Source organism: Eupeodes corollae, chromosome 2 (genome assembly GCF_945859685.1).
Source record: "Eupeodes corollae chromosome 2, idEupCoro1.1, whole genome shotgun sequence".
NCBI lineage: Eukaryota > Metazoa > Arthropoda > Insecta > Diptera > Syrphidae > Eupeodes > Eupeodes corollae.
Genome location: NC_079148.1, coordinates 63,170,195 through 63,195,363, shown reverse-complemented (window position 1 = coordinate 63,195,363; position 25,169 = coordinate 63,170,195). Strand labels below are relative to the sequence as shown.

The window sequence follows — 25,169 nt, the reverse complement described above, 5'->3', positions numbered from 1 at the left end:
TTGGAAACGCAACATACAGGAAAGAGTCAAAAAAGCTACTGTAGCTCTCTTTTCTTGCAAAAAAGCTATTGGTAATAAATGGGGTTTACAACCCAGAATCACGCATTGGCTATACACATCGGTAATCAGACCGATTTTAACGTACGGTGTGGCAGTATGGTGGACTGCTTTAGAGAAAGGTATAAACAGGGATAAGTTGAATAAAGTTCAACGTTCAGCCTGCCTATGTATAAGCGGATCGCTTCGCACGACCCCGTCTGCGGCACTGGACACCTTGCTCTACCTTACACCTCTTGACATATTTAGTAAACAAATAGCTGCAAGCTCTGCTATCCGCCTCAATGCTTCGTCGCAGTGGACTAACAACAACATTGGCCACTCCGTAATTCTAAGGTACTTAGAATCAATTCCAAAGCACACAGACTACACCATCCCCCAACTACAATTCGATAGGAATTTCCAGATTTCTATACCTACCAGATCTTTTTGGGAGGATAGGACATTCTTAGAGGATGAGTCAATCCACTTTTACACAGATGGCTCAAAGACCAAAGAAGGGGTTGGTGGTGGTGTGTACTCTGAACGACTGAAATTAAGTCTCTCATTCCGCCTTCCCAATCATTGTAGCGTGTTCCAGGCGGAACTTTTGGCGATTAAGGAAGTCTTGTCTTGGCTCAAAGAAAACGTGATATCAACATCTGATATCCGTATTTTCTCCGACAGCCAGGCCGCTATCAAATCTCTGGACTCAGTCTCTACAAACTCTATAACAGTCCATAACTGTCGATCATCTCTAATGGAGATGGCACAACAGTTTAATATTCACCTTTGCTGGGTGCCGGGCCATAGAGACATTCCAGGTAACTGTAAGGCAGATGAACTCGCCAGGAACGGTACAGTACAACCCATCCTACCACGTTTGGCAAGTACTGGCATACCAATCGCTACTTGTAAACTGCTACTAATGCAAGACGCTGTGAGGAGGGCAGGCACCAGGTGGACCAACATCACCACGTGTCAAGCCACAAAAAACATCTGGCCAACACTGGATTTAAAACGTTCAAGGTGCTTGCTCTCTCTAAGCAGATCGCATATAAGCTCGATAATAGGTGTCATAACCGGACACTGTCTAATAGGAAAGCACGCCATGAGACTAGGCGTATTCTCAAATGACTTTTGCAGAAGCTGTATGGACGAGGAAGAGGAAGAAACGGTTCTTCATCTTCTCTGCACATGCCCTGCTCTAGCTCGAAAGCGCAGGAGTTGCCTAGGAGAATTCTTCTTTAACGATCTAAACGATCTAAATCATATCGGGATAATCAGCCTCTCACGTTTCGTAAGAGACTCTAACTGGTTCCATTGAGCTTAGGAGGAAGCCTCAAGATTCATGTGGTATCACAATGGGCCATTAAACTGGCCTAAGTGTGTCCGTTCCATCTTGGACAGCCACTATAACCTAACCTAACCTATCTACGGTCCCGTATGCATCGAAAGGGAGTGGAGGAGAAGATGGAACGACGAGCTGTACGGGCTGTACAGCGACGTAGACTTAGCCAGACATCTAACTAGGGACCGAGCTAGATGGAGAAGTTTGTTGGGTGAGGCCCTAGTTCACACAGGACTGTAGCGCCACCTTAAGTAAGTAAGTAAGTAAGTAAGTAACTATTTATCTTAGCTTTCAATGATGAACTTCTTTGTGTAAGCTATGGTAACATTTTAATCTATGTGGACGATATGAAAGTCCTTAAAACAATAAAATATCTAAAAGATCGTTTATAACTCTAAAATAAGTTCATAATTTTCGTGAGATGACTTTCTTTAAACAATCTTCCGTCATATTAGTAAATTGCGCAAATTTAACCCGCCAATGGTGGATTAGTGGTCTATGAGACCGGGTGTGCGAATAAATGCGAATTAATTTCTTCTCCGTTATTGTTTTTTGTTGAATTTGTGTATTGTAATAAAAGAGCTTCTGTTGATTTAATATCATTGTTTTAATGTCAAGGAACATATATTTTTAAAAAAACGCGAAATATTATTAACACATGAGACCGGCGTCACCATTGATGAAAGTCAAATTTGCGTCACCATGGGTTAAATAATACGTTGACACTTTAAATGACAGCAAAGTTTGATATGTTTCCTACCAACTTAAAAGTACCCCACCTTAAGATAGACAAAGGGCAGAAAGACTCTCCAAACTTTCTTTTAAATGTCCCCATCGGCATAAATTCAAGTCGTCGAAGAACTACAACAACATTTATTAAATTATAATACAAACCTGAGTTTAATTGGTCGGAATTTACTTAACTAATCATTTGACAAAATTCTCCACTTATAAAAGGGTCTGAGCGTCAATTTTACAACACAACTCTATACGAAACAAGGTGAGCAGATGTTACAATTTAGAATTTATAAGATAATAATAATAATTTGTGTTCTACATTTTATCTATAAACCAACCTACATAGTTTTCCATTTGTCATCATATCAAATTGTGTTATGATTAATTATACGTTTGAATACTAGGGATAACCTTCTTATCATATATCAATTTTTTAAGAGATACCTATAAACTTTTATAGATACAGATGGGTATACATATGTCGGTTATTGATTAAATCGCAGACCAATAACAGTTGATGGATGGACTGTTAACTGTAAAAAAACGTTAATTTATAATTGATTGTTAAATTGAGACAAATATGATTTTCCATTGGACACAATTTTTTAGATATTTCGAATAAATCTAACTTATTAAATCGATAAATGATAGTACAAATTTTTGTCACCCTAATTGACAGACGATTGACAGATCTTACAATTGGCATATTTAGATGACATCTTGAAGGTAAGGCAAGTTTTTATTATTTGATTGGTTAGCTGTCAAAAAATTGCCTTCCAGTTAATGCAACTTTATCAGAAAGTGACTTTAAAGTTAGTCAGTAAAAATCTCCTTAGCTTTCAAGTCAAGTGTACTTATGTCAAAATGACAACTGATCATGTTCTTTTATTCAATTCAAAGCTGAACTTTTTAATTTATGTATTCATTTAGTGCACAATTTAATTTAGTTTTTTTTTATAAAATTCATTACACCTGAAAAACTAATGAGCTGCCTTGGGTTTATTTTCCGTGCCCATATTGGAAATTTTCTATCAACCAAGCTCTCACGGGTCTAGAAATAGAACAACCTATTATACACTGGATCATGCTAAAGCATAGACAGATCAATAGCGAACTAGGTGGCACAGAGATCAAAGATAAAATGATCCTAGATAAAAAGCTGAACAGCGGTCCAAATGCAATGAAGATATCCAAAAAGCGCAGATCAAATTCTACACATGCAATCGGGTCTTAAGCAAAAGATGGAGACCAAATTCTAAAATCATACTATGAATGAAATATGGTATACTGGAATGCGTTAGAGAACGCTAAAAATCTAAAAACTCTCACCAGGATACAGAAAATTGCAGGCAGAGGCATAGGCATAACAGGAGCGATGTGGACCACTCTCATTGCCGAAATGGAAGCAATACTCAGTATTCTACCTGGACCTTGACATTTATGTAAAGGAAACTGATGGAGTGGTGGAACAATGTAAGCACAGACTATATTAATATGACCCCATGTCTAAATTTTAATAAGAATGGGTGAACAATAAGTAAGTCAATGGTCGCATTCACAAAGCTACGAAGTCAAGGGATTCTGATTGGCTTCAAAAGTATTTAGAATTTCCCCTCCGACGTAGTGTAAACATTTTGGCTACAAAGTAAGTTTTACAATCAGCTGCACGGTAAGATTTCTAAATGAAATTAATCTTTCGGTATTTAAATACAAAAGTTGGGTGAGGTCACCTTCCACTTGTGCGCGCCACCTGATCCGCGGTCTTCCTCTACTGCGCTGTCCTGTGGGTGTGGACTCCAAGACTTTCCGGGCCAGAGCATTGTGACCCAGCCATCTTAGTCGTTGGACTTTTATCCTTCTGGCTAAGTCTACGTCGCTGTACAGCCCGTACAGCTCGTCGTTCTATCTTCTCCTCCACTCCCTTTCGATGCATACGGGACACTAGATCACACGAAGACCTTTTCTCTCGAACCGACCGAAGGTGCTTTCATCCGCTTGTGTCATGGTCCATGCTTTTGCACCGTATAGCAGGACGGGGATGATAAGGGCCTTATATAGCAACACTTTGGTCCCTCAATTGCTTTCTTTGTCCAAAGAAACAGCGGTTAGCAAGAGTTATTCTGCGTTTGATCTCAGCGCTGGTGTTGTTTTCTGCGTTTACAGCGGAGCATAGGTAGACGAAGTCCTTGACTAATGACTACCTCAAAGTTACGTCTGTCGATTGTGACGTTTTTACCAAGACGTCGGTGTTGTATGTCCTTTCTTGACGACAGCATGTACTTTGTTTTGCCCTCATTAACCGTTTAACCCATTTTTGCCGCCTCTGCCTCAATAATCACAAAAGCCCCATTGACATCACGCTGAGTTCTTCCGATTATGTCAATGTCATCAACATATGCCAGAAATTGGACAGACTTTTGAAAGATAGTGCCTCTAGTGTTGACGTGTGAGCTCTGCACTATTCTTTCAAGCACGATGTTAAAAAAATCACATGACAGCGCATCATCTTGTCTAAAACCTTTTTTGACATCGAAAGGTTCTGTTAAGTTGTTTCCAACCTTTATGGGGCTGCGTGAATTCTCCATTCTTTTCCTGCACAAATGGACGAGTTTGGCAGGGATGCCGAAACAAGACATGGCTCTATACAGCTCGTCCCTGTAGATGCTGTCATATGCGGCCTTGAAATCGATGAAAAGATGGTGGGTGTCGATTTAGTGACCTTGAGTTTTTCCAGGATCTGCCGTTATGTGAATATTTGATCAATTGTGGACTTTCGTTGTCTACAACCACACTGATAAGGACCTATCAGGTTGTTGACGATGGGCTTTAGACGTTCACATATTATGGCAGAGAAGATTTTATAGGCGATGTTAAGTTGACTGATTCCTCTATAGTTGGTGCAGTTTAGAGGGTCTCCTTTTTTCAGGATCAGGATCGGGCAAACAATACTGAGGTTCCATTCATCGGGCATGATTTTTTCCGTCCATATCTTACAGATAAGTTGGTGCATGCTTCCAACCAACTTATCTCCAGCTGCTTTAAAGAGCTCGGCGTTCAAGCTCCAGCGGCTTTATTAGACTTGAGCTTAAATATGGCAATCTTTATTTCATCTAAGTCGGGAATACGGGATTGTTGGCTTTCGTCGTCTATGTTGAATGGATCATCCTGCCTGACAGCGGAATTCAGTTCGTCGTCGCCGTTATACAGTCTGCAGAAGTCCTTAGCATTGACTGCGGTTCCACTATGATGTTTCCACTTTCGTCTTTGCAGCCATCGGTTCTAGGTTTATGTACCTGTGAATTTCGTTTCACCTGTTCATAAAACTTTCGAACTTCCTTTCTGCTTTTAAACCTCTCAACATCTTCGACCGCACGCTTCTCATGCCCTCTCTTTTTCCTTATGAGAAGTCGGCGCCTCTCGCCTCTTCTGCTCATAGAGCTCATGAGCAGCTCTCGTCCTTTTATGCAGCGCTACTTTGCGTGCCTGTTGATTGGCTGCAGATGCGGCTGCTCTGATTGCATCTTGGCAATGTTGCCACTGGTTTTCGATACATTGTGTTGGCGACAGAGAACTTCGAGAGAGGTTACTTGTAACTCGGTCGGAAAAGGATTTGGCGATCTCTGGCGATTGTAGCCGTTCGACGTTGTACCTTTTCCCAGCACCTCCTTGTTTTGCCTTGGGTCTGGAAATCCGAAGTGCTACCTTGGCTACAACGAGGTAGTGGTCCGAGGCGATGTTAGCTCCTCGGAAAGTTTGTACATCCATGATGCTGGAAGAGTGTCTGGCGTCGATCGCAATATGGTCAATCTGGTTAACGGTAGAATGATCTGGAGAAGTCCAAGTTCCTTTGTGGATGTTGAGGTGTGGAAAACGCGTACTGGCTACTATGACGTTTCGGCCTGCAGCAAAATCTATGAGCCTGAATCCGTTGTCGGAAGTGTTGTCCGCCAAAGATGTCTTTCCTTCCTAGCTTGGCATTAAAATCGCACAGGAGTATTTTAATATCGTAGCTAGGACACTGCTGATATGTTTTGTCCAGGAGCTCGAAGAACATATCTTTGGTGATGTCGTATTTCTCTTCTGTGGAGGGGTGCGCGCATACCAGGCTAATATTGTTGAACTTAGCCTTGATGCGTATGGACATGAGGCGTTCATTGATGCACCTATAGCTCAAGACTTCTTGCCTAAGTCTGGCTCCAATGTTGGTTTTCGTGGTAGCAGTCACCATAGTAAATATCGCAGTTATTCATCCTCTTTTTGCCCGACCGTTCTCATCGTATTTCCTTCATGGCGGTGATGTCTGCTTTATAGCGGTCTAGGGCCTCCGCTAATTCTTCGACCGCACGTGGTCTGTTAAGGGACTTAATATTCCACGTGCATATTCGAAGTTCGTTGCCCTTAATTCGCTTGCATTTTTTGTCAGCAGTAAATCCGTCCGTATCCGAGGCTTGTTGGTGCTTCGCAACTATGAAAACTTTTACGTGGCCAAAAGTCACCCCGACAGCACAACCCCGAACCTGGAGGGCCAGATCCAAAGTATAACTCCAAGGATGGGGAGCCGGATAAACCGCTATTTACAGGCCTAGGCTCCGAATATGTCGAAGAAGCCCTAAAAGGTATTCACTAAGTAGTTCAACCTTACTGGAACTGTAGACGCCACCGTTCCATCTCGAGAATTCGGCTGCTGCCGTCTGGATAAGGAGAGGTGCCTTAGTGGAAACACCTCTCCCCCCTCTCTCGTTTGGAACTGGGGTTGGAACCCAATCTCCAGTTGAGGTACCCGATGTTCACCGCGGGGAGGTGAGAGCAGGATTGATAGACAGAGGTGGCTTTTGAGAAAAGCCTGTGGACGCTTGTGTCCTCTTGAATGCACATGTCTACCATTTGAACTTCAAATTGTTAGTTTTCGTATAATTTAAAAAAAAACACGAGAGCGATATAAAATGTCTTTGCTTAAATACAGAACTATTTCTGTTTTAATTACTTCAAAAGCTTATGTAAACAGACTTTAAGTTGAAAACAATAAAAACAAAAATTGTTCATTTATTTTTGTCATTTCTTATATCGTAAAAAGTCTTTCAATTACCTACTTAAAAGTGTAAACATCATGATAAATTATTTAAACGAATCTAAAATTTTAGTTTGTCTTTAAATTTATATAAATTCAAACGGCTTAGATGACTTTCACAAATACGTACATTATATGAATTCTCAAAATATTCTCATTAATCTTTTATGAACTTAAATGTCAAAGTGTTAATATTTTGTCCTTAAATTTTATCATATACTTTATAATTATGTTTATTTACTCAAAATTATTTTTATCTTGATTCTTTCTTGACTTTTTGTGTGCCTTTAATTTCTTCAAGTTATTTTTAAAAACAACAAAAGTGAATGTAAATAAAATATACTTTTTAAAGTTATCAATTTCAAAAATTGACATTTAAATGGCTAATTGCACTCACTGACGATCATTTCCCTTATAAATAAAATAAAGTGCACAAATATGTACATAGGCACCTCGTACTTACTCAAATAAAATTATTTCTACGAAAATAGATCGTTTCGGTTTGGATACGAAAACAGTTTTGTATAAAAATTCCAAAAAAAGAAACTGCATTCAAAATTTAAAATAAAATGCATACAAGTGGTTCCGTCTGCAGCACAAAAATGATGGCAAGAGATTATTTAGTGTCTTGAAATTGAATCATTCAACGGAATCATTTTTTATTTTTTTGATTTACATCGATATTTTTGAAAACTGTTGTGAATAAAAAAGTTCCATTCTTTGTTTAAAAGTAATTTATATCTGTGTGTATCTTAAGAATCGCTGACGAACATCAAAAAGACAATCATTAAGCTGATCATTAAACTGGTTATTTGTTGGTTACCTACCTCAGATAAAGTTAGCAAAGGTTCCTCTTAAGCGGGGTAAATTTGGATTGTGATTCACAGCGAAGAAATGATGAATGACTGAACCACAACCAAGCGGTAGGTCGGTTTCTTACCTACTTTAAGATATTTTATGATATCAGTTGTCATAAAGCGCGACCTACAAATTTGCAAATTGTGATGAACTTTAAACATTGGGCGTTTTTTGAGTACTTTCTTTTATTTTTTTTTATAAATTCGGAAACAGAAGAGAAGACACAGCTGACTATACATAGATCGTTTATTTTTTCTGAAAAGTTTGGTTCGATTTTTCGTGCAGTAAAAGATGTGATTTTTTTTTTTTGACAGGAGGAAATCTTCAAAAGACACTTGGTAGTATTTGACACCAAGTAGTGTGGGACTCTTAACCACTAAAACCACCTCTTCATCAGGGGTGCCAGCACGTAACTTGATACAACCCAGTTTAGTCGATACAATCGAGCATTGGCAGCACACATTTTGGTTCAATCGAGTGTCCTCGATTCTTTCGCCAGATTCGGTAGCACACAAACTTCAAACTAACGTTTGAAACAAAAGTTTTCACTCGACAGAAATTAGTGATCGTCGGGAGTGATTTTTGTGTTAGAAAAATGGAAAAACAGAATAATATGTCAATAAATAAAAAACAGACTGAGATTTTGACCAACTTTATGAGTTCTCATAATACTCCTGGCTGTCTCCAAATTAAGAGCTATCAAATTTAATCCATTGCGGATAATACTTATTTTCCAGGAGACTTAACTTTCGACGAAAGAACTTGAGCACTGTTGTCTGTGCCATACTTAGCAACACATTTGTTCCAACATTGGTTTGGTACTTCCCACTGGCTAGGAGATTTAATGTTGCACAAAGCTGTAGAACTGGTGGAACTGATGTTCTTTTTCTGTCTTCTGTAAGATCACATCCTGTATTTTAGCCAGGAAGAAGTTTAATCTCTTTCTTTCAGCAAATTACAGTGATACAGACCAGTGTGCTGTAAAACTTGAAAGGAAGGGGCTCCCACCACTGATACTGACATCGTGCTATATGCCGCATGACGGAGCAGAAGAGCTGTGATACAAACTCCATCACACCCAATGGGGCAGTACCGATATCAACAATAGAGGTGAGTCTCTTTTTGAATTTATACTAGACCACTTTTGTAACTAAAAATAGAAAAGAAGTGCTTGACGCTACCCTAACCAATAGCTCATGAACAATTATTGTAATAGATCAAGGGAATGTTCTTAAAGAGGAATCATTCTCAGACCATAAACTGATAGGCTTCTTGATACAAAATAAACCAGCAACTCCAAAACCCATTAGGAATTTCAGGAAAACAAACTGGAATGTATTGTGTAGGGAAGTAGGACAGGGGATTCAAAACCCGGACAAACTTCTAAGTCAAGATCCCTCCGACATATATATTGCTTCAGAAAAACTAAGAGTTGTTCTGAATCACGCTTTAGAAAAAAATTGTCCCACCAATCATATGGGAAAAGATAGGAAAAAACCACTCTGGTGGACCAATGAAATAGGCAACTTAAGAAAAGAAACTAGAAGACTTTTGAACGTCGCTAAAAGAACTAGGAAAGAAGCTGATTGGGAACATTATAAGACCAGTCAACGTATTTTTAAGGTCGAAACACAACGAGCAAAACGTAGCTCATGGATGGCCTTCTGCGACGAAATAGAAAGTACAAATGTATCAGCAAGGCTCAGGGAAATTCTGATCAAGGATTCAGTCAGTCACTCTAGGATCTCTCAAAAAACCTACAGGCAGTTGGACTGAATCCGGTAGCGAAACACTCGAGCTATTTGTGATTACTCATTTTCCTGGCTGCGTAGCTGATAACCGCAGTCCAGTAACAGAGTATCATACAGCGACCCTAGCACCATCGGATATTATAACGGAAGAAAAGATAAAATGGGCCATTCACTCCTTTTCCTGGTCTAGACGGAATCTGCCCTATGATGCTTCAGAAGAGCATAAACCTTATCATCCCACACCTAGCTAGCATTTTCAATAATAGCCTTAAATGAGGTGAAGGTAGTTTTCATCCCTAAGGCTGGTAAACCGAGCCATACGGAGGCCAAAGACTATAGACCCATTAGTCTAACATCGTTTATTTTGAAAACTTTCTAAATAGAAATCAAGTGGAGTAAGGATAATAGCCTACGCTGATGATCTTGCATTACTAGCGACTGGCAAGTCCCTACCCACTATAAGTGAACAATTCAATTTCAATTCAATTCAATTCAATCATTTTTTATTCAATTTTCACTTCAGAATAACATAATAACAATATTTTTAGATACTCAAGAAGATAAGTTTTAAAAAAAAAGAATAAGATCTGAGCCATTCAGTAACATGTGTATGTCAGTGTTGAGTGGCCGGCTAAAAATTAAGCATACTAGAGAAAAACTGACGTGGGGTACTTTCAGTTGTTCTTTTCTGCAATTTTTAATTAATTCAAGTCAAAAATACAAAATTTAGATATCAAAATTAATTTAAAGAAAGTTGAAAAATTGGTTTAAATAAAAGAATCCTTTTGCATTTATTGTCGTACTTTATAAACCAATTCAATGTCGCTCATATCCATGGTGAAAAGCCATTCTTTAATTTTTCTTAAGAAAGAGTTGAGATTGTTTGTTGTTCTTATTCCAAATGGAAGATTGTTGAAAGTAGTTCGCGATGTCATTAGATAGAAGTTCATAAAATGTGTTTTATGTGCAATCAAAGTGCTGACAAGTTCTAAATTGTTGACCCGTAAATTGTATATTGAAGAATTTCTGCTGGGAATATTACCACTTTGTTGATAGAATTCGAATACGCCCTCTTGTTGGTACGCAAATGGACTAGGAGCTGTGGGCTGACAGTCAAACCAGCTAAAACAGAACTAGTGCTATTTAATAACAGGCGCAAAATACCTGATTTTAAAATACCTTCAATTAAAGGCTGCCCTCTAAAAATCTCTGATCACGTAAAGTATCTGTGTGTGATCTTAGATAAGAAACTAACCTGGGGCCTGAATACCAAAGATAAATTCAAAAAGGCATCGATTGCCTTTTACTCCTGCAATAGAATTTTCGGGAAAACCTGGGGACCAAACGCTAAAATTATCAGACGCATGTATTCGGCAATAATTGCACCAATACTATCCTATGGTAATTTGGTATAGTGGTAAGCCTTAGAAAAGCGCACGAACCTGAAAACGTTGACAAAAGTTCAAAGACTTGCGTGCACTGGCATTACGAGAGCAATGAGGTCCACTCCAACTGCGGGACTGGAAGTTATGCTCAATCTTTAATCCCCTAGACCTCCTTGTTCAAAAATCTGCGGCCAAAAGTGCCCTGAGACTTAGTCAAACTAAAGTCTGGATAAACAGTTCCATAGGACATGCCCAGATCCTTCATAAAGTTATGGGTCATAGTACATAGTACAACAGACTATAAATTACCCGAACCTGATTTTCATAAACCATTACAGGCTGCCATCCCAAGCAGAGAGGAATGGATAGATAATATACCATACTCCAGTGAGTCATCAATACCTATCTATGCCGATGGCTCTAAAATGGACACTGGTGTAGGGGCAGGCTTCTATTCTGAAGCTCTCAAGTTAACCGCATCGCTTAGGCTTCCAAACTACAGTAGCGTCTTCCAAGCGGAGGTCCTGGCAGTGACAACATCTGCTAAAAGGTATCAATGATGGCGATACCACGAGCTGATATCACCTTTTACATTGATAGCCAAGCTTGTTTAGACACTGCTGGGTCCCAGGCCACAGCGATATACTAGGCAACGAGAAAGCTGATGAATAAGCAAGATTAGGGTCAATGCTCGACGTAAGCCAAGGTCAGCTAGTTAGCACCTAAATTTCAAAAAGAATAACTATCAAGGTAGATGACACCTGCGGCACTACAAGAAAGATCTGGCCCTGTTTTAACAAACCTTCTCTCTTATCTCTTGTGAGCATAATCACCGGACATAATCTGTTAGGTTATCATATGAACAAGATGAGAATCAGTTCAAATGATCTAAGCAGAGGATGCGGTGACGAGGAGGTGCATGAAGACACTCCGCACTTTCTGTGTCACTGTCCCGCACTCTCCCATCAAAGGAAGAAACTGCTTGGCAACTATTTCTTCGGGGATTTAGAAGAACTCTCTAGTACGCCAGGTAGGAACATTCTGAACTTCGTCAAAGCCTCTAAATGGCTTGACTAACTGAACACATAGGTTTTTCTTAATAGCTAGAGTAGCAATACTCACGAGTATCACAATGGATCTGTATTGACTAATCTGAGTGTGACAGTAAAGACATCAACTGTCAGCCCCCCAACCTAACCTAACCTAACTTAACTTATACTGCCGTTTTAAGAAAAAATTCAAAGTGGAAGGGACCGGTAGATCCACAACAACTATTACAAAATTGAAGGTATCTATATCAGGATGAGAGATAGAACACGGTTTTCTAGCCTATTAAGACCCAGAACGTCTGGAGGTAAATTTAATTTCTACTATAAAATTAAATTTAAAAACTTTTTGCTCTCAAGCCTTTATTCAGCACTTGTATTATTTTGATTAAATTCAATTTTAACAACTTAAATATCGATGGGAATTAGATATGCTTAGTCATGTAAAAATTCTGTTGAACCTTAACAGGTTTTTAGTTTTTTGGTGATTCATTGGAAGAAATTATTTAAACTTAAATCAACAACAAATTATTTATACACGTGTGTTGATTTTTGTATTGATATCTCATTAATAGATCATTTGAAATTTAAATTAAAAATCATCAAACTACCCAAAGTGTGCCTTTTTGAAATTCTTTGTTTAACCTACATAATAATAAACGTAATATTTTTGTGTATCGTGTAGCATATTAGAGTAAATTGTTTTTTTCTTTTCTTTTTCTTTTGTGCTACTTATAATTTGATTAGCGCGTATCAATTTTATGTACTTATTAGATTTTCAAAGTATGTATGTTCATTGTAATTATGCATGACATACATATATTTACAACAAAAACGGGAAAAATTTTAAATATATTTGTAGTTTAAGTTTAACCATTAAAAAGCTTTCTTCCCATAAGCATGGTAAGCATTTGGATAAAAATTTTAAAAAAACATCTTATCGAATAAAAATATTCATTTATTTATGTCATTGACAAAAGAAATGAAGGCTCGAAGCAAAATACTAAAAATAATTCATATGTAAATAAATACAATAATTCTCTGCTATCTCATAATGATACTTCAGCCGACTTAAACTTTCATAGGTATTAAATTGCGTAATTTTCAAATTAGTCAAGTGTTTATTTTTTGTTTTAATTTTCTTTTAACAAAAACTAAGCACAGTAATAAACTAAAAAAAAGGAAATGCGAGGAAACATTTGTCAAGGTACCCAAGAGAATAAATTTGCGGATAAGAAAAATGATTTTAAGAGAATAAGAAAGTATTAATTTAGTTACGATTCATTTTGACTTTTAATCAAAAAGAAAACTAGTCAAATGCAAACACCGTCCTCAGTCTGATGTCAATGGCCTCTTTAACACATTAGCACACGTCTCGATATAAATTCCCCTTTAAACTTATTTTAGTGGTTAAGACTGTAGACAACTTAGAACAAAAGCTTTCATCAAGCAAACGTAAGATCGCGCTACAGTTCTGTGTGAACTAGGGCCTCACCCAACAAACTTCTCCATCTAGCTCGGCCCCTAGCTAGATGTCTCCAGTTTCGCGCTCCAAGTTGGGTGAGGTCACCTTCCACTTGTGCGCGCCACCTGATCCGCGGTCTTCCTCTACTGCGCTGTCCTGTGGGTGTGGATTCGAAGACTTTCCGGGCCGGAGCATTGGTTTCCATGCGCTCTACGTGACCCAGCCATCGTTCACATATTAGGGCAGAGAAGATTTTATAGGCGATGTTAAGTAGAAAGATTCCCCTATAGTTGGTGCAGTTTAGAGAGTCTCCTTTTTTCAGGATCGGGAAAACAATACTGAGGTTCCATTCATCGGACATGCTTACTTCCGACCATATCTTACAGATAAGTTGGTGCATGCTCCTAACTTATCTCCAGCTGCTTTTAAGAGCTCAGCATACAAGCCATCCGCTGCAGCGGTTTTATTAGACTTCAGCTTAGATATGGCAATCTTTACTTCGTCTAAGTCGGGAGGACGGGATTGTTGGCTTTCGTCGTCTATGTTGAATGGATCATCCTGCCTGACAACGGAATTCAGTTCCTCGTCGCCGTTATACAGTCTGCAGAAGTGGTCCTTCCATATCCTCAGCATTGACTGCGGTTCCACTATGATATTTCCACTTTCGTCTTTGCAGCCTTCGGTTCTAGGTGTATGTACCTGTGAACTTTCGAACTTCATTCCTGCTTTAAAACCTCTCAACATCTTTGACCGCACGCTTCTCATGTGAAGTCGGCGTTCCTCTCGCCTCTTCTGCTTATAGAGCTCGTGAGCAGCTCTCGTCCTTTTATGCAACGCCGCTTTGCGTGCATGTGGTTTAGCTGCATTTGCCTGCCAACATTCCTCATCAAACCAGGGGTTTTATTGGTGGCCGTTTGAAACCCAGCACATGAGAGGCGGCTTCTCTGATTGCATCTTGGCAATGTTGCCACTGGTTTTCGATACATTGTGTTGGCGGCAGAGAACTTCGAGAGAGGTTACTTGTAACTCGGTAGGAAAAGGATTTGGCGATCTCTGGCGATTGTAGCCATTCGACGTTGTACTTTTTCCTAGCACCTCCCTGTTCTGCCTTGGGTCTGGAAATCCGAAGGTGCTACCTTGGCTACAACAGGGTAGTGGTCCGAGTCGAAGTTAGCTCCTCGGAAAGTTCGTACATCCATGATGCTGGAATCACGTCTGGCATCGATCGCAATATGGTCAGATTGATCTGGAGAAGTCCAAGTTCCTTTGTGGATGTTGAGGTGTGGCTACCATGACGTTTCGCCCCGCAGACAAATCCGTTGTCGGAAGTGTTGTCGTGCAGGCTGTTCTTCCCGATTATTCTACCAAAGATTTCTTCCCTTCCTAGCTTGGCATTAAAATCGCACAGGACTATTTTAATATCGTAGCTAGGGCACTGGTCATATGTTTTGTCTAGGAGCTCGAAGAACATATCTTTGGTGTTGTCGTCTTTCTCTTCTGTGAGGGCATGTACGCATATCAGGCTAATGTTGCCGAACTTAGTCTTGATGCGTATGGTCATGAGGCGCTCATTGATGAACATATAGCTCAAGACTTTTTGCCTAAGTCAGGCTCCAATGACGAAGCCGCATCCAAATAAGCGCTGTTGGTTTTCGTGGTAGCAGTCACCATAGTAAATATCGCAGTTTTTCATCCTCTTTTTGCCCGGCCCATCCCATCGTATTTCCTGGATGGCGGTGATATCTGCTTTATAGCGGTCTAGGGCCCCCGCTAATTCTTCGGCCGCACGTGGTCTGTTAAGGGACCTAACATTCCACGTGCATATCTGAAGTTCGTTGTCCTTTATTCGTTTGCGTTGGTTATCAACAGTGAATCCGTCCGTATCTGAGGCTTGTTGGTGCTTCGCAACTATGAAAGCTTTTACGTGGCCAAGAAGTCACCCCGACGCACAACCCCCAACCTGGAGGGCCAGATCCTAAGTATAACTCCAAGGATGGGGACCCGGATAAAACCGCTCCTTATAGGCCTGGGCTCCGAATAAGTCGAAGAAGCTAAGTAGTTCAATCGTACTGGAACTGTAGACGCCACCGTTGATTCCATCTCGAGAATTCGTCCGCTGCCGGCTATAAAATGGTTTTTACTTCCACTCCAAACTTTTTATCATATATGAATACCGATTTTTGTATAATTTTTATCAGTTAGTCTACCTCGAACCCATGGACGACGACGGTCCCTCGTTACCATCGATCTTAAGATTTTTAATTTTTAATCGCTAACAAGTTGAGAATTTCCTCAGTGCAGTTCTCCGCCGTGCCTTTTTCAATTATTATTAAATGTACAGTATCAATCATCATCAAACTACACTGATTTCTCTAACTTGTTCCCAGGAGCCACTACGGGGAGGTGCAAGTAAGCACTTTTTCCTTCCAGAATATAGACAAGCATATAGCTTTCCCTATGTCTACATGGAAGTCAGTTTGATGTAGTATGATCTTTTATATTATAATTAAAGTAAAAACCTCTCAATTACCCAAACCAAATTCATTTCAAATTTATTGCATTCAGTTCAACGGCCTCATCAAATTTAAGAAGTGTGTATATATTTTCAGAAATTCGAACAGGTTTTTGCTATCAACAAACTAATTTCAAAGTATGATAATATTGGTGAGAACATTGTACACATTATTTGTAATCTAAAAACGAAATAGTGAGATTTTAATAAACTTATTTCCTCAGAGCTCTCGTCTTCCCTACAACTTATAGGGTTAACTTTTAATATGTCTTTCTTAATTTAGTAAAATGCAGATTTTAGATCTACGTATATGATAAACCGTTAAATATCAAACTTACTTCCGTGTCAGAAATTCAGTTACGAAACTCGTTGCTTAACACAAATAATTATTATTATCATGTATAAAGTATTATTGTTAATCACCTTCTACATGCAAACGAGAATATTGTTCAAATATTATAAATAAGACGTTACGCTAACAACATTGATAAAACACTCTTTCTCAAACCGAAATTGTGTCAATAAACTGAAATCAGAGCAGACCATTAAATAAATTATAATTTTCCATAAACATTAAGATAAGACAAGGGCAATGTCAAATCATTGTTAGTTGCTAGATGCTGCAGACAGACTTTAAGAAGAAGCGTATGTCTTCGTCTTCTACTCTATTTATGCATTTGAACTGTGCCGCTTTGGCTTTGTGAATTTGGCAATTACCCAAGAACAATGTTTGGAATCTTTAATTAAATAATACAAACAAATATTAATGCAAATACAAACACTGCAAGTGATTTTCTTTTTACCTCGAGTATTATTTTCTAAGGGATTACTTTGCTTTAAGAGTTGGAGTTTTGTGTGCACAAACAAAAGTAGTGAAGAAAAATTAAAAATATCTTTATCAGCACTATTTACAACAAAATATAACTAATTTGTGTGCTCCTCAAGCAGATAACAACCAAGGTTGTGAATATCTGCCTTCAAGTTCATTTTATAAAACGATAATGATATAGGCAAGTCTATGTCTACCTAAGCAGCAGATCCAGACATCAAGTTTCTTTAGAATCAGAATCAGAATCAGATGATTCCATTTAATTGGGATAACTAATTTTTGTCGTTCGATAAGAAAAGTCACGAGAAAACACTTAAATTTAATTTAATGCAGACAAAACATAGCATAACATAATAATAAACACAAAGCAGAGGGATTTGCTTGTACACACAGCATAACTCAAACGCCACAGAAACAAAAATTGTGTTTTATAATCGCGTTCGTACTAACCTCGTTTGTAGTTACCAGAAAATATCATTTGCATCCGGTAAAGTTGGGTTTTTCTTTTTTAAATTTAGTCGTGCACTTTTTTAATATCGATTGTGTTTTGAACTGAGGAAAAACTGAGATTTTAAAATTACACTGTCCGTCTCGGAAGAGAAAAACAAAACTTACAAAATAACACAATTTTTATGGGGCCGTCGAAGAAGAGATACCCTCACCCTTTCAAGATTTCCATTCAACTAAACAAAGAACAGCTGACAGAATGTCAAATCAGAGGCGAACGTCAATTTTGACGTTATTTTTCTATCAGAGATGTCTGGAGTGAAAAAGGAAAGCAACAACACTCTTCCTTAGGGTGTGCGCACAATAACAACGCTATCAGCAATGATTTGCTTAACAAAAATTTACGGGAAACATTTTTTTAAACTTATTTTTCAGTTTTTTGGATTCACTTTTTAAATTATTTTTGGGAATTTCCATTCATACAAAAGTTATATTATATGTCTTCTTATATTAAATAAAACATATACGTAAAAGTAGAACCGAGCTCTCAAGCTACAATTAAATATCTCTTAGGTAATACATAAATAAAGTGTCGCAACGCAACAGTCCGTACTTCCATCAATAACCATTTCTGTGTCTGCGAGTCATCTCAGGGATGGATGGGACCTACAGTTTTATGCCGAATCCGAACGGCTGATTCGCACGTACATACTTCAATAAACATTCTCTATCGCATAGGTAGGTAGGTAGGTAGAAATGGCGATCTCAAGGCAACCTAGCCTGAGATCCAATTAGCGCTGTAGTGCGCCGCCGTTTTGATCCCAAAAACTCGTTTGACCTGTGATCGAAAGGGAAAGATTTATAGAGAAGCTTCATAGCGATTATGTTATGGCCATTTTGTCACATTAAGAAAAAAGATTAGGTTTCTAATCTTTGTCTCAGATAGCTCATCAAGTTCGTGAAAGAATGCTATTCCAAAGTATCTCATTCTAGTGGTTGCCAAAACAGGACATTTGCAGAGGAAATGAATTATCGTTTCACTTTCTCTTTGGTCACTACAACTACGGCAAAAGGTGTTGTAAGAGATACCCAACTTCCCTGCATGAACTCCTATAGACCAATATACAGTACAAACCGCAACAATCCTGGCTATGTCTTGCCTTGGTATATGATATAAAGCAGTTGGGTAAATTGCTCTACCTTCGGTTTGATTCAGTTTGGTAGATAGAAAAGATTTTACCCTTCATAGCACCAAGAGGAATGTTAACCATTTCCGCAAGTGAGCTATGAATGGCCGATCCTTGCCTGGCTAGCTCGTCAGCCCGTTCATTTCCCACGATACCACTATGGCCCGAAACCCATATCAGGGTGACACCGAGGTTAATATTCAGGCTCGCAAGCTCATCGCGACATTTCTGGACCTATTTAGATGAGGATGTGGCCGAGTTAATGGCTTTGACAGCTACCTAACTGTCTGTAAAGATAGCCATATTTCCGTTTTGGTTTGGGTTTTGTTTAAGTATCTTACATGCCTCCCTTATTGCCAGCAGTTCAGCCTGAAAAACGCTAGCAAAGTCAGGAAGCCTAAAGGATTTGGCTACATTTAGGGACTCAGAAAAGATCCCGGAACCAACTCCGCACTCCATCTTTGAGCCGTCAGTAAAGATGGTTGTGTGGAAACCTATCGACACGATGTCATCTTCCCAATCTTTTCTCGATGGGAAAATAACCTTAAAACCCTTACTTAGGCTCAAAGTAGGGGTGCAGTAGTCAGTGTCTACCGAGATAATATCTGAGGGAATCAATTTCGTAGTGTTGCTGTGACCATAAAGTTTTGACAACCAGCTGTTTGATTCCTTCAGCCTAATAGCGATGCAGGAGACTATGTATTTAATAAAAAGGTCGATTTGCAGAAGATCCAAAATAACGTTTAAGACGTCCGTTGGGCAAGTACGCATGGCCCCTGTGGTGCCCACGCAAGCTTCTTTAGCTCATTAATGTTATAGGTTTTGCTAAGAGCAGGCCACCACACATCGAACCATATGTTAATATTGGACGTACTACGGCTGTGTACGTCCATAAAATCATCTTAGACTGAAGTCCCCATTTTTTTATCGAAAGTTTTACACAGGCCTTCTTAACCCGTACTTCAATATTTAGTTTCCAGTTTAGTTAAGGGTCTAGTATAACTCCCAAATATTTTGCACAGGAAACTAAATATTGAAGACATTTAGAGATGTCCAAAATAACGGAAGACACTGATAGGATTTGACCGTTGAGTCGAGGTAGCGTGAAGGGCGGTACTTTAGTTTTGGTGGTAAAGAGCCAAAGTTCAGTTTTACTTTGGTTAACTCCTAGTCCACAACTCGTGGCCCAGCTGCTAACTTTCTTCAAAACTGACTCCGTGATTTCACTAATCACAGAGGTGTACTTTCCTGGCACCAATAGCACCAAATCATCCGCATAGGCTACCGCCTTCACTCCACATCTCTCTAATTTAACGAGAATTGTATCCATGACCAAAAGCCATAGCAGAGGCAAAAGGACACCACCCTGGGGTGTTCCCCTACTCACGTGTTTTGTTGCGATTGTATTGCCTACAGTGGTTTGAATCTTCCTACCACTGAGCAAGGAAATAATCCATTCTCGAATGAAGTCTTCTACACCGAACTTAACGAACGATTCTTCTATGAATTCTGTAAGGACGTTGCTAAAACCACTTTCTATGTCTAGGAAGGTGGCAAGAGTAATGGATTGTTTGCTCTACAGTACACACTACCTCATGGAGGGCAGTCTCCGTAGATTTGCCCTTAAGATAAGCATGCTGAGAGCTTTCGAGAGTTCGTCCACCTAGGATTTCTCTAATATGGACTTCAGTCAAAGATGATTTTATGGACATACACAGCCATAGTACGTCTAATCTTAACATATGGTTCAATTGTTTGGTGGCCTGCTCTTAGCAAAGCCTATAACATTAATAAGCTAAAGAAGGTTCAGAGAACAGCTTGCGTGGGCACCACAGGTGCCATGCGTACTTGCCCAACGGATGCCTTAAACGTTAGATGGATTGGGAGGATGGCATCGTGTCGATAGGTTTCGACACAACCATCTTTACTGACGGCTCAAAGATGGAGTGCGGAGTTGGTTCTGGGATTTTTTTCTGAGTCCCTAAATGTAGCTAAATCCTTAAGGCTTCCTGACTTTGCTAGCGTTTTTCAGGCTAAACTGCTAGATACTTAAACAAAGCCCAAACCAAAACCGAAATGCAGCTATCTTTACAGACAGTCAGGCAGCTGTCAAAGCCATTAACTCGGCCCCATCTTCATCTAAATTGGTCCAGCAATGTCGCGATGAGCTTACGAGCCTGAATATTAACCTCGGTGTCACCCTGATCTGGGTTCCGAGCCATAGTGGTATCGTGGGAAATGAACGGGCTGACGAGCTAGCCAGGCAAGGATCGGCCCTTCATAGCTCACTTGCGCAAATGGTTAACATTCCTCTTGGTGCTATGAAGGGTAAAATCTTTTCTATCTACGAAACTGAATCAAACCGAAGGTGGAGCAATTTACCCAACTGCTTTATATCATATACCAAGGCAAGACATAGCCAGGATTGTTGCGGTTTGTACTGTATATTGGCCTATAGGAGTTCATGCAGGGAAGTTGGGTATCTCTTACAACACCTTTTGCCGTAGTTGTAGTGGCCAAAGAGAAAGTGAAACGATAATTCATTTCCTCTGCAAATGTCCTGTTTTGGCAACCACTAGAATGAGATACTTTGGAAACGCATTCTTTCACAAACTTGATGAGCTATCTGAGACAAATATTAGAGACCTAATCTTTTTTCTCAATGCGACAAAATGGCTCTAACATAATCGCTATAAAGCTTCTCTATAAATCTTTTACTTTCTATCACAGGTCAAACGAGTTTTTGGTATCAAAACGGCGCACTACAGCGCTAATTGGATCTCAGGCTAGGTTGCCTTAAGATCGCCATTTCTGCCTATCTACCTACCGTTTGCCAAAATAACGAAAAAGAAGTTATATGAACAATAAAAAAGGTTGAAAAGGATTGGATGCATGAACAAATTTTAAAAGATAGTCGTTATAGCCTATTTCATTATTGTTTCACTTTTTTATGTTTTATTTTTTTAAATGTTTTTGCACAACCTGTTGTTTTAACTTCTTAAATACATTTTCACTTTCATTCATTCCAAATCGGTTTAAGAACTATGGTCAGATAAAAAACGAAAAAAGATTGTCCCTATTCATGTGACACCAAGTGTATGTACATTCTCAGAAAGAGCAGGATTGGAATTTAAAATGTATTTCGTTAAAACTATCACTTTTGATAAACTATTATATTTCAATATCAGAACAAAAATAATTCAAAGTAAGCTTACCGAACAACCGAACGTCCAACCACTTTGGTAATTAAACTCTTATAAACGCTAATAAATTTGATACCATACAACTGTGGGTCTTATATGATTTCCTTATCTTCGATAGCGGTTGAATATTATTATGTTGAAAATATATGTTAGTAATTGGAATGGAATCAATATTTGAATAAAGAAGGAGATAAAGCGATGAGATTGGTGGGAGGCTTTTAAATTGTAGATTCTACTCTATTGCAATTATGACTACACTTTTAAGAACGATAGAACATGGAAGTTTTATCTGCTAGTTCTTTTTTTTAATTTAAACGGATACGTTATTTGACCTTGACATCATAATCTCAAAATATCTTTTGATTTCATGTAACATGCAAAATAGACCGTATATAAGGGTGGATCATTTTTTGAATTGGCGGAAAATGTTCATCTTCTTTAGAAGGACAAATTACCACAAACTTTTACGATCGGTCAATCGCGAGAAAATTCTTGGGCTTTAGATAAAAAGATCTTAAGTCCAAAAATTACATTTAAGGTTTTTAATTTAATGTAACATCCTTTTTTTGATGTTCAAATGGTAGACATGTGCATTCAAGTGGACACAAGCGTCCACAGGTTTTTCTCAAAACCCACCTCTGTCTATCAACATCGGGTGCCTAGTACCTCAACTGAAGATGGGGTTCCAACCCCAGTGGAAATTTGTTGGGGGCAGCAAACGAGAGAGGGGGGAGAGGTGTTTCCACTAAGGCACCTCTCCTTATCCAGGCGGCAGCGGACGAATTCTCGAGATGGAATCAACGCGTATCTTGCATGAAGGCGGGTTAAGCTCTAATTCTATAAGCATTACATCAATCGCAAAAAGCGGATTGAGTTTGCTGAAAAAGTCATATCCAAAGTGAAATCCCTTTTTGGAATACTGTTATATTCTCGGATGAGAGTAAATTCAACATTCATGGGTCAGACGTGCGGGGAAAAGTGTGGCGAAAACCCAATACAGCGTTAGATCCTTTGCACATGACTCGAACTGTAAAGCATGGTGGTGGATCGGTTATGGTTTGGGGATGCATGGCAGCATCTGGAGTAGGCAATTTGGTATTTATCGAGAACACGATGGATCGTTATGGTTACCTCGACATTTTGAGAAACAATCTCCACCAGAGTGCCCAGAACCATTCATCTTCCAACAAGATAATGACCCCAAACATACTTCACATATTGTCAGGGAATGGCTTCTATATAAAGTGAAGATTTGAATGTGATCGAGCATTTGTGGGATCAACTTGAGCGCCAAATTCGAAAACATGACATCGAAAACAAATCTGAGCTTAAAAAGGTCATTCAAGAAGAATGGGCAAAAATAGGCCCAAATGTCACCCAAAAACTTGTTTCTTCCATGCCGTCCAGAATTAGAGCAGTCATAAAAGCGAAAGGCTATCCAACAAGATACTAGTTCTCAATATATTTTGATTTTTTTTTGTTAATTTTTAAAAGTGTATACTAAAGTTTTGTAATGAAAATTTAAGCAGGGTTTGAGTTGTTAGTACATATCTTTATCGTTTTAAGAAAATTAGTCCTAATTTTTGTTTTTTTTTAATAGAAAATAAAATTCTCAAGAAATATGTGCCTTATTTTTTACTTAAGTATCTCTTGTTTATTGGTCTTACAGGTTTAATATTTTATTTCTTGGTGTATACTTACTTATGTGATACATACTTCTCAACGAATAAAGCATGTCAGACCGGTTTCATCACGAAGCTTTTCAGTCTTCTGCAATATCTATCCCTTCGCTCTAATCGTTTCTTCTTATTGCTACAGTTGGGGTAAAAATTGAGGACATAAGAACCTATCACAATAGAGCGATTTGATTGTTAGGAACAACATCTTGAAATCAAGTGTAATTTCAACTAAAAGAAGAACAATATTCATATAATTTGAGTTTTAAATTAATGGGACGTACGCACTTATCTTGAATTTGTACCTCTTCGTGGCCGAAATTTTTCGTTCCAGAATAAATATGTTGGCGTTGGTGGAATTCCTTCTGGGAATTCCACTACTTCTGTTGCAACGTTCTCCATTGTTTCTTCTTTATCTGATGATTAAATTAAGTATATATTTTTATTTAAATAAATTGATATTTTTCATTTTAATTGTTTTACCTTCATTTGCATTACTGGGAATGAATTTTGTTTTGTTTACATTTTGATGAGTTGTCAAAATTCTCACCTCGTTGTTAATCTGTCAAAACTGGGCTTAACTCAAATTGGTCCACGTTTGCATTGCAGTTCTATGGTGCGTCTATACTTTCTGCATGATTTTTTAGTTTTTAGCGAAACTTTTTATAAAAATTATAGAATTTGCTTTCCAAACGCAGTCAAATATTATTTTTAGCACAGTTATCACTAAAAAAAAGTTACAAAATTCATTTTTTCTACAATATTGCATTAATTTTTCGATTTTTGAATTCAACGGATCTCTTTTTTGAACGGCTGAGTTCACCTCATAGTTTTTTTCCCCGCGGTCGAGCAATATGGGCACAAATTCCATAGCAACTACTGTATCGAACTGCATGAGATTTACAACCTCAGCAGTCGATGGTTCCAGAAATAAATAGAAGGTAAATGAAACTTATGTAAATATTATAAATAACTTAACGAAAGAGAAGTGTTCGTTATGTGAACGAAAGCTCTTAAAAACGTTTCTATAAGTTTTGGATGTAGTCTTAACAGAGAGAAAAAACTAAATGAGAGAGCCAAATTTCCTCGTCTCCGTCCCTTTCCCTTTGGAACCTCTTGCTCTCATTTTTTATAGCGTGTTGAATTCGTATCGGTGTATACATGTTTTCACTTCGAAGAGCAGAGAGAATCGAGACATTTGATATTTCTTTCTCTCTCTGGTTTTCACAAATTAATTCTAGCAAACAATTTTCTTTTGTCAATGAATTACGGTAAACGTTACAACGGAAGATTGTGGTGAATTTGTTTTTCTTTTCTCTTTCTTTGAGTTACAGATAGATGGCATAACAACCAAAACCAGAAAAGATGTGTTCAGAAAGAGTGTATAACAAGTTTAAGGTTTTTTAGACTAGACTTTATTTGTTATGAACAAGTACATGTTTTTTATAAATGTATGTTATGTTTATTTCAAAAGTAATACCTTAACATAACTTAACTGCTGTTTTATCTACAATATACTGCATTGAATTATTTAACATCGAATTAATTATAATAGGTGGAAATAATAAAGGTCTACAGTTTACCGGGAATATTAATATAAAATATCCATATCTTCTG

At 38.4% G+C, this 25,169-nt stretch overlaps 1 protein-coding gene and 1 long non-coding RNA gene across 2 annotated transcripts in view; both read right to left on the bottom strand.

Annotated features, from left to right (window-relative positions):
• The window catches only part of LOC129945386 (xenotropic and polytropic retrovirus receptor 1), a 36,241-nt gene extending 18,515 nt beyond the window's left edge, over window positions 1-17,726 (bottom strand). The window contains exon 1 of the mRNA XM_056055117.1: window positions 17,490-17,726. The gene's annotated coding sequence lies outside the window, so the exon portion shown is untranslated. The remainder of the gene's footprint in view (window positions 1-17,489) is intronic.
• A 5,789-nt stretch (window positions 17,727-23,515) lies between these two features.
• LOC129944209 (uncharacterized) lies at window positions 23,516-24,050 on the bottom strand. The gene is made up of 3 exons (XR_008781407.1): window positions 24,036-24,050; window positions 23,841-23,968; window positions 23,516-23,783 (listed from the first exon to the last, which is right to left on the bottom strand). It is a non-coding gene; the product is annotated as an uncharacterized LOC129944209 (long non-coding RNA).
• Between the last annotated feature and the right edge of the window lie 1,119 nt (window positions 24,051-25,169).